The sequence below is a fragment of the Scylla paramamosain genome, chromosome 12, assembly GCF_035594125.1.
Source record: "Scylla paramamosain isolate STU-SP2022 chromosome 12, ASM3559412v1, whole genome shotgun sequence".
In the NCBI taxonomy this organism is placed as follows: Eukaryota; Metazoa; Arthropoda; class Malacostraca; order Decapoda; family Portunidae; genus Scylla; species Scylla paramamosain.
The window spans coordinates 25,716,948-25,722,947 of NC_087162.1; the positions used below are offsets into that span (position 1 = coordinate 25,716,948).

At 50.6% G+C, this 6,000-nt stretch overlaps 1 protein-coding gene across 4 annotated transcripts in view; it reads left to right on the plus strand.

Moving 5' to 3' along the window:
* Positions 1–6,000, plus strand: part of LOC135105947 (D-ribitol-5-phosphate cytidylyltransferase-like) — a 64,436-nt gene that overhangs the window by 22,058 nt on the left and 36,378 nt on the right. The window lies entirely within an intron of this gene.

Consider the following 6,000-nt stretch of genomic DNA (forward strand, 5'->3'; position numbering starts at 1 on the left):
CTCTCTCTCTCTCTCTCCATCCCTCACCCACCCTTCCTTCCTCCCGCCCTCCTTCAATCCCACTCCCACACCCTCCCACCGCAAATTGTAACTTTTACCCACGGTGATAACACGCTCAGCTTCGCGACAGATGTTACTTTGTGATAACAGTTTTCCCTCCCGCCGCTGCTGCATTAACAAACTCAGCCAATCGGGTCGCGTAACCATTGGGATTACACTGTCGCCGCTGTTGTTTTCACTCCCAATTAAGGGATCGTAGGATGGAGGCGCAGGATGTTTGGGATTGTTCTTGCTGCTGGTACTGCTGGTTGGTGATGCTTCTGCCTCTGTGTTTGCTGCTGATATTGCTCTTAGGTATATCAGCTTCACTTTTTTTTTTTCTTCGTGGAGGTGTGAGGATGGAAGGGTATATTATATTTGGCATTATGATAGCGCTTGAGTAACATGTGTGTGTGAGTGTATATATTCTTTGTGGATTCCCAGTATTTTATTCATGTGTGTGTGTGGTAACCGTATTCACACACACACACACACACACACACACACACCATCCCCCGACAGGTGTGCGGTGGTCAGGCTGGAATGCCATTCATAGCCCGGCGTCGCCAGCACACCTGCGCGCTGGATGGTCGGGTAATTACGCCCTTTCCAGCTCCTCCCTCGGTGTCCAAATGTTGAGGCGGAACACGGGCGGTCGCGGCGGGAAGCGAGGAGGCTATTACCTTGAAGGAGCGTCGTGGTGGGTCGAGGAAAGCATTCGAAGGGCAGGGCGGGGAGGGATTGGGCAAGGCGTAGCAGCGTAGCGGGCCCAGGTGGAGGGGACGGGACAGGATGCGCATATTGCATAGTTATATGTATATGATTGCACGTATTAGTAAAGGTGGTGGTTGCAGAATTGGTGTTGTGAAAGCGATACTGTGTGTGTGTGTGTGTGTGTGTGTGTGTGTGTGTGTGTGTGTGTGTGTGTGTGTGTGTGTGACATTTATTTCAGCGGTACATATACTAAAGTTGCAACGATATGTATATGTAGATGATTAGCAGTGTCAGTGTCACTGTGTGTGTGTGTGTGTGTGTGTGTGTGTGTGTGTGTGTGTGTGTGTGTGTGTGTGTGTGTGTGTGTGTGTGTGTGTGTGTTTATGAGTAAGACATGACTCCAGGAAGCCATTATATCGCACGTATCTTAGACATCCTGTGCAGGTGTCACCAGCTGGCAAGAAAAAAAAAGTCTTTCTTTCACTCCCTGCGCATGTCGTTGGCCTTGTTCACTCCGGTATTTACCTTTCTTTCCTCACCCTTTCTTCCCCAATCAGCCCCTCTGACCCCCAAAGACCCTTCTGACGCCACCGTGTTTTATCCTGCGTCCTTCAGACCGTCCGCCGTGCAGTGCGTCAAAAGGGGATTACGCATTTGTGTCCTTGTTTTTATGTAACCCAGCAATGTCGCACTTACAGCAGGAGGAGGAAGAGGAGTAGACGAGAGTGATAAGTTGTCCCACCGAGTTAGTGGCAGGGTGCTGGTGTACTGTACCCGGGATCTTTTCAATAGCAGCCGGGTAAACATATGCTCAGAAAGGGTGCGTTGGGTGTTTAGGGTGTTAGAGCAGTCATGCATGGACCCACACACACTTTTTTCTAACGTTTGTAACCCTCCTCTTTTTATGGTAGATTTTAAGGATAAAAATACCGAAGAAATTCCTGTCCTTGGATAGATCACCGGAACAGAAACCTGAAAAAGTAGCATTTATCCCTGTCCTTACAAGTACCGCAGCAGCAGGAGCCTGAAAAGTAACATTCATCCGTGTCCCACAAACACCATAGCAGGAGGAATGTAGAAAGTAGCATTTTTCCCCCCAATCTGAGAATCCCTATATCAGCAGGAGCTTGAAAAGAAGCATTTATTCCCGTCCCCAGAGACGCCACAGCAGCAGGAGCCTAAAAAAGTAACATTTGTTTCTGGGTCGCTTTGTGTGCGTGAGGAAGGCCAGTCAGCAGACACTTGGAGGGCCGCGGCGGCAGCTGGGTGAGGGCGGTGCTTTGGTGTATTGGGAAGAGACGCCGGGTGGGTGCACGAGGCAGGCAGCTGGGTGGAGGAAGCCGTTACGTGGGGGCGACCACTGCTGGGTGAAGCCTGTTGCTGGTGGGGAAGCGAATGAGAGCGAGAGATGTGTTGGGGACGGGAAACACCAGGGCGGAGAAGACGTTACGTGGTGGGAAGTAGTGACGGCTGGAGATGGAGGGGAGGGGGAGACAGTGGGAAATGGAAGGCTTATTATGAGGTAGGAAGGTGAAACAGTGGGAGGCTGTGGTGAGGTGAGGCTCCGTGTGAGGGGCTGGTGGTGAGAGAGGAGGGTCTGTGTGGAGAAGTGGAGAGAGGTATATGCGGTGTGGGTGGATGGGACGCACTGGGTGAGGAGTGGATGGAAGAGAAGGGAGAGTGGGGGGTGAGGCGATGAGAGAATTGAGACCCATATGAAGATGACAAGAGAGGAGAGAGAGACAGACATGTGGAAGAGGTTGCTGAATGAGTAGAGAGAGAGAGAGAGAGAGAGAGAGAGAGAGAGAGAGAGAGAGAGAGAGAGAGAGAGAGAGAGAGAGCAACTTTATGACGAAGAGAAGAAGGAAATGTGTAAAAACAGTGAAAACAGCGAATAAAGAAGAAATACAAGTGGAGAAAAGGAGAGGGAAAACAAAACTCTTATTGGACATAATGAAAGAAAAACACTCATGAAGAAGAAGGAAAAACTGACTGTGGGTTTGACCAAAAGGAAAAAAAGCACAAATAAAAGATGAAGGAGGGCAAACAGTAGCAGTGGTGAGGATGGTGAGGGAGGAGAAACACTGCTGGTGGAGAGAGGGAGAGGAGGGAGAAGAGGGGGAGAGAGCGCGTGGTGCCAGAAGGGATAATGGCAGAGCCTGAACAATGGTGCCCAGACAGCTGAGGCGTGGGAAGTGTCCCCCGCCAGTGACGAGCAGCAGCAGGATTCCCACAGTAGGCGAGACGAGGCGAGGCGGCGAGGGTGAGGGTGAGGGTGAGGGGAGACTGAGGGGAGGGTGAGAGAAGGGTGAGGGTAAAAAGAGGATAATTGTATTGGTTTTAAGACAGGTCAGGATTGTTGCATATGTTTTCTCTTATGTGTTATTGTTTGTTCATGTGTGTGTGTGTCAGTCAGTGTGTGTGTGTATCATACGTATTATTATCGCTACTTCCTTGCTTAGCCAACAGTCCCTGGTAGTAACACACACACACACACACACACAGACGAGACCACAGAACAAACAGCAGCACAATGTATGAGAAGAAAAAAACAACAGGAAACTATTTAATAAACAACATGACGCAAACACGAAAATTAAGGAGGAAGGAGAGAATAACTAGCGCGCAGCAGGCAAGCAGGCAAGCAGGTAGTAAAAAGGAAGAGGAAGAAGAGGAGTAGGATGATGAGGAGGAGGAGGAAGAGGAGGAGGAGGAGGAAAAGTAAGGAAAAATAACACGAACGTATGATGCAATTTATACCCACTTGTGAGGAGAAGAAAGGCGTTTATAGATCACATAAGGGTTTTCCAATAATGACGCATAATGCATAGCACATCCTTGAGCGAATTGGTCGTGTCATAGGAGGAGGAGGAGGAGGAGGAGGAGGAGGAGGAGGAGGAGGAGGAGGAGGAAGCTGGAGAACCTGATAGCAGACTCTTGTGGAGCAGTTATAGGAAAGAAACTTTATATGAGGGAGAAGGCAAAAAAAAAAGTGTATTTGGAGAGAGAGAGAGAGAGAGAGAGAGAGAGAGAGAGAGAGAGAGAGAGAGAGAGAGAGAGAGAGAGAGAGAGAGAGAATCTAATAACTTATCGCAGTTGACTTTTTTATGATCTGAAGCTGAAAAAAAAGTAATAATCTCAGCATGTCATTAATTATCGTGTTATTTATTGCTCCGGACTCTTTAATGACCAGCAGAGGGAGAGAAGATCACGGCAGGGCGCATGGCAGGTCACGGGGCAAGGAGAGGCAAGGATACTGGGAGAAGGAGGAGGAGGAGGGGGAGAGAGAAAAAAAATAAAAAGTGGAGGAGAAGGGGACAAGTGTCAAGGCGCCTATGAGAGGACATCACTTCTGCGTCTCGGGAGTTATGACTTGCACGTGTGTGTGTGTGTGTGTGTGTGAGAGAGAGAGAGAGAGAGAGAGAGAGAGAGAGAGAGAGAGAGAGAGAGAGAGAGAGAGAAATTTGCTTTGGTTTTCTATACAGTGATCTTATTCTCAGGAAACCAGCGTGTTATTTCAGCTACTTTCCGTCGTGCACGAGGTGGCGGCGTCCGTGACCTGCCTGCCTGGCGGGTGTGACGTGACCTGCGTGGCGGCGGAACCATGGGCGGCGCGTCCCCTCACGTCCCCCATATTGTTTACTATTGATCAGGAGCTTAAAGCGGCCGGCCGAGGCGAGCATCGTCCCTAATTTCCCATTCCCGTCCTCGGCATGCTGGACATTCCCACGGGAGCCGCCCTGCCCTTGGGTATCGATCGCTCACTCAACGGTTCCTGCCCCTCGTGTAACCCTCCTTCCCTCCTTGCCTTCCCGTCCTTCCACCAGCCCCAGCCTCCCAGCCACCAACACTGGGATGTGTGTGTGTGTGTGTGTGCGTGTGTGTGTGTTTTGTTAGTGTGTCTTCCCGTTTGGTGTTGTTGTCTCGGGGATGTAAAGTGTTTGCCTCCAGCCAGACTCAGTAACGCTTGGAAGGAGGTGGAAACATTCTCAGGCAACATCTTCACACCTGCGAGGAGGTTTACCTGATACCTGTCGGGCGTCTCGGGTGGCCTAGGAGAACCAAGGTTTATTATGGTGCCTCGGCGCTGAGAATGCCTGTGTTTGTTTGCGTGATTGTATACCTGTTTGGGATAGAATGTTGTTTTCCCTTCCTATGACCACATTCTTGGCATCCCTTGGCAGCGTAGCCACCTGCCTCGCCTCGCTCTGGCCTCAGGTAGGCTCGGGTCCTCTTCAGCAAACATTACCACGTTCAACAATTGAGCTTCGATTCCTCAGGTAGCATCCGGGTAGCACTGTCAACATTGTCGTGCATATTTAGGCCGCGTCTTCGCCAGGTAGCAGCGCCAGGTAGCACAAGGTGTGAGCGAGGGTCTCCGGTTCCCCTTCTCACCCTCCGGCCGGTGCACATTCCAGCCCCGACCGCTGTTTTGTTGACCCGGGCAGCGAGGGCGGCCGTCTCCAGGTATACCTGTCAGCGGGGCGTCCCTGGGAAACACAAACACTGGAGTGAGGTGTACCGGGCCACGAGTTTGGTTTAGGGCCGATAAGACGACGTTCGTTAAGGAGACGCCCGACTTGACTAACTGCACCCCCTCCCTCCTTACCTCCGTCTCTCCTCTTCATCTTCTGCGTCCTCCGCCTCCACCACCACCACCCCCACTACCTTCTCCTCCTCCTCTTTCAAACCTCTTATCCAGCCACGGTCTGAATATTTCTTAGCCCTATTTTCCACCACAGTGACAGTGAAGCAACCATACCTTACCCTTCATGCTACAGCCCGATGAGAGCGTAAAACTTCCTGTATCGTTTACAGAACTTTAAGAGTTGGATTATCGTCGAAAATGGCTGAGAGGTAAATAAGAAGGCAGTAACTTTCTCCTCAGTTTAGTGAACCGGAACCGATACCCACCACAGGTTTTAAAAGCTTTCAGCGGATGCGGATCGTCTGTGTGAAAAATAAAAGGACTTAAGATCTCTGTTGGAACACTACCACAACAGGACCAGCCTTTACTGCACCCTCTGACCTCTGCGTCTTGGAAAAGGAGAAAGAAATTAACGAGACACTCATCCTCTGTCTATCAGCGAGGCGTTGTTTAAGTGTATAGTTAACGATTTAGTTATCAGCCGCCTCGTGAGTGTGACAACGAGGGAATTACTTCCGTCAGTCAGCTGTGCGGGGCGGGAAGATCCGCTTTAGCTCCGGAACATCGCTGTGCGTTACTGGGCGTCCTTCCTCCAGGTG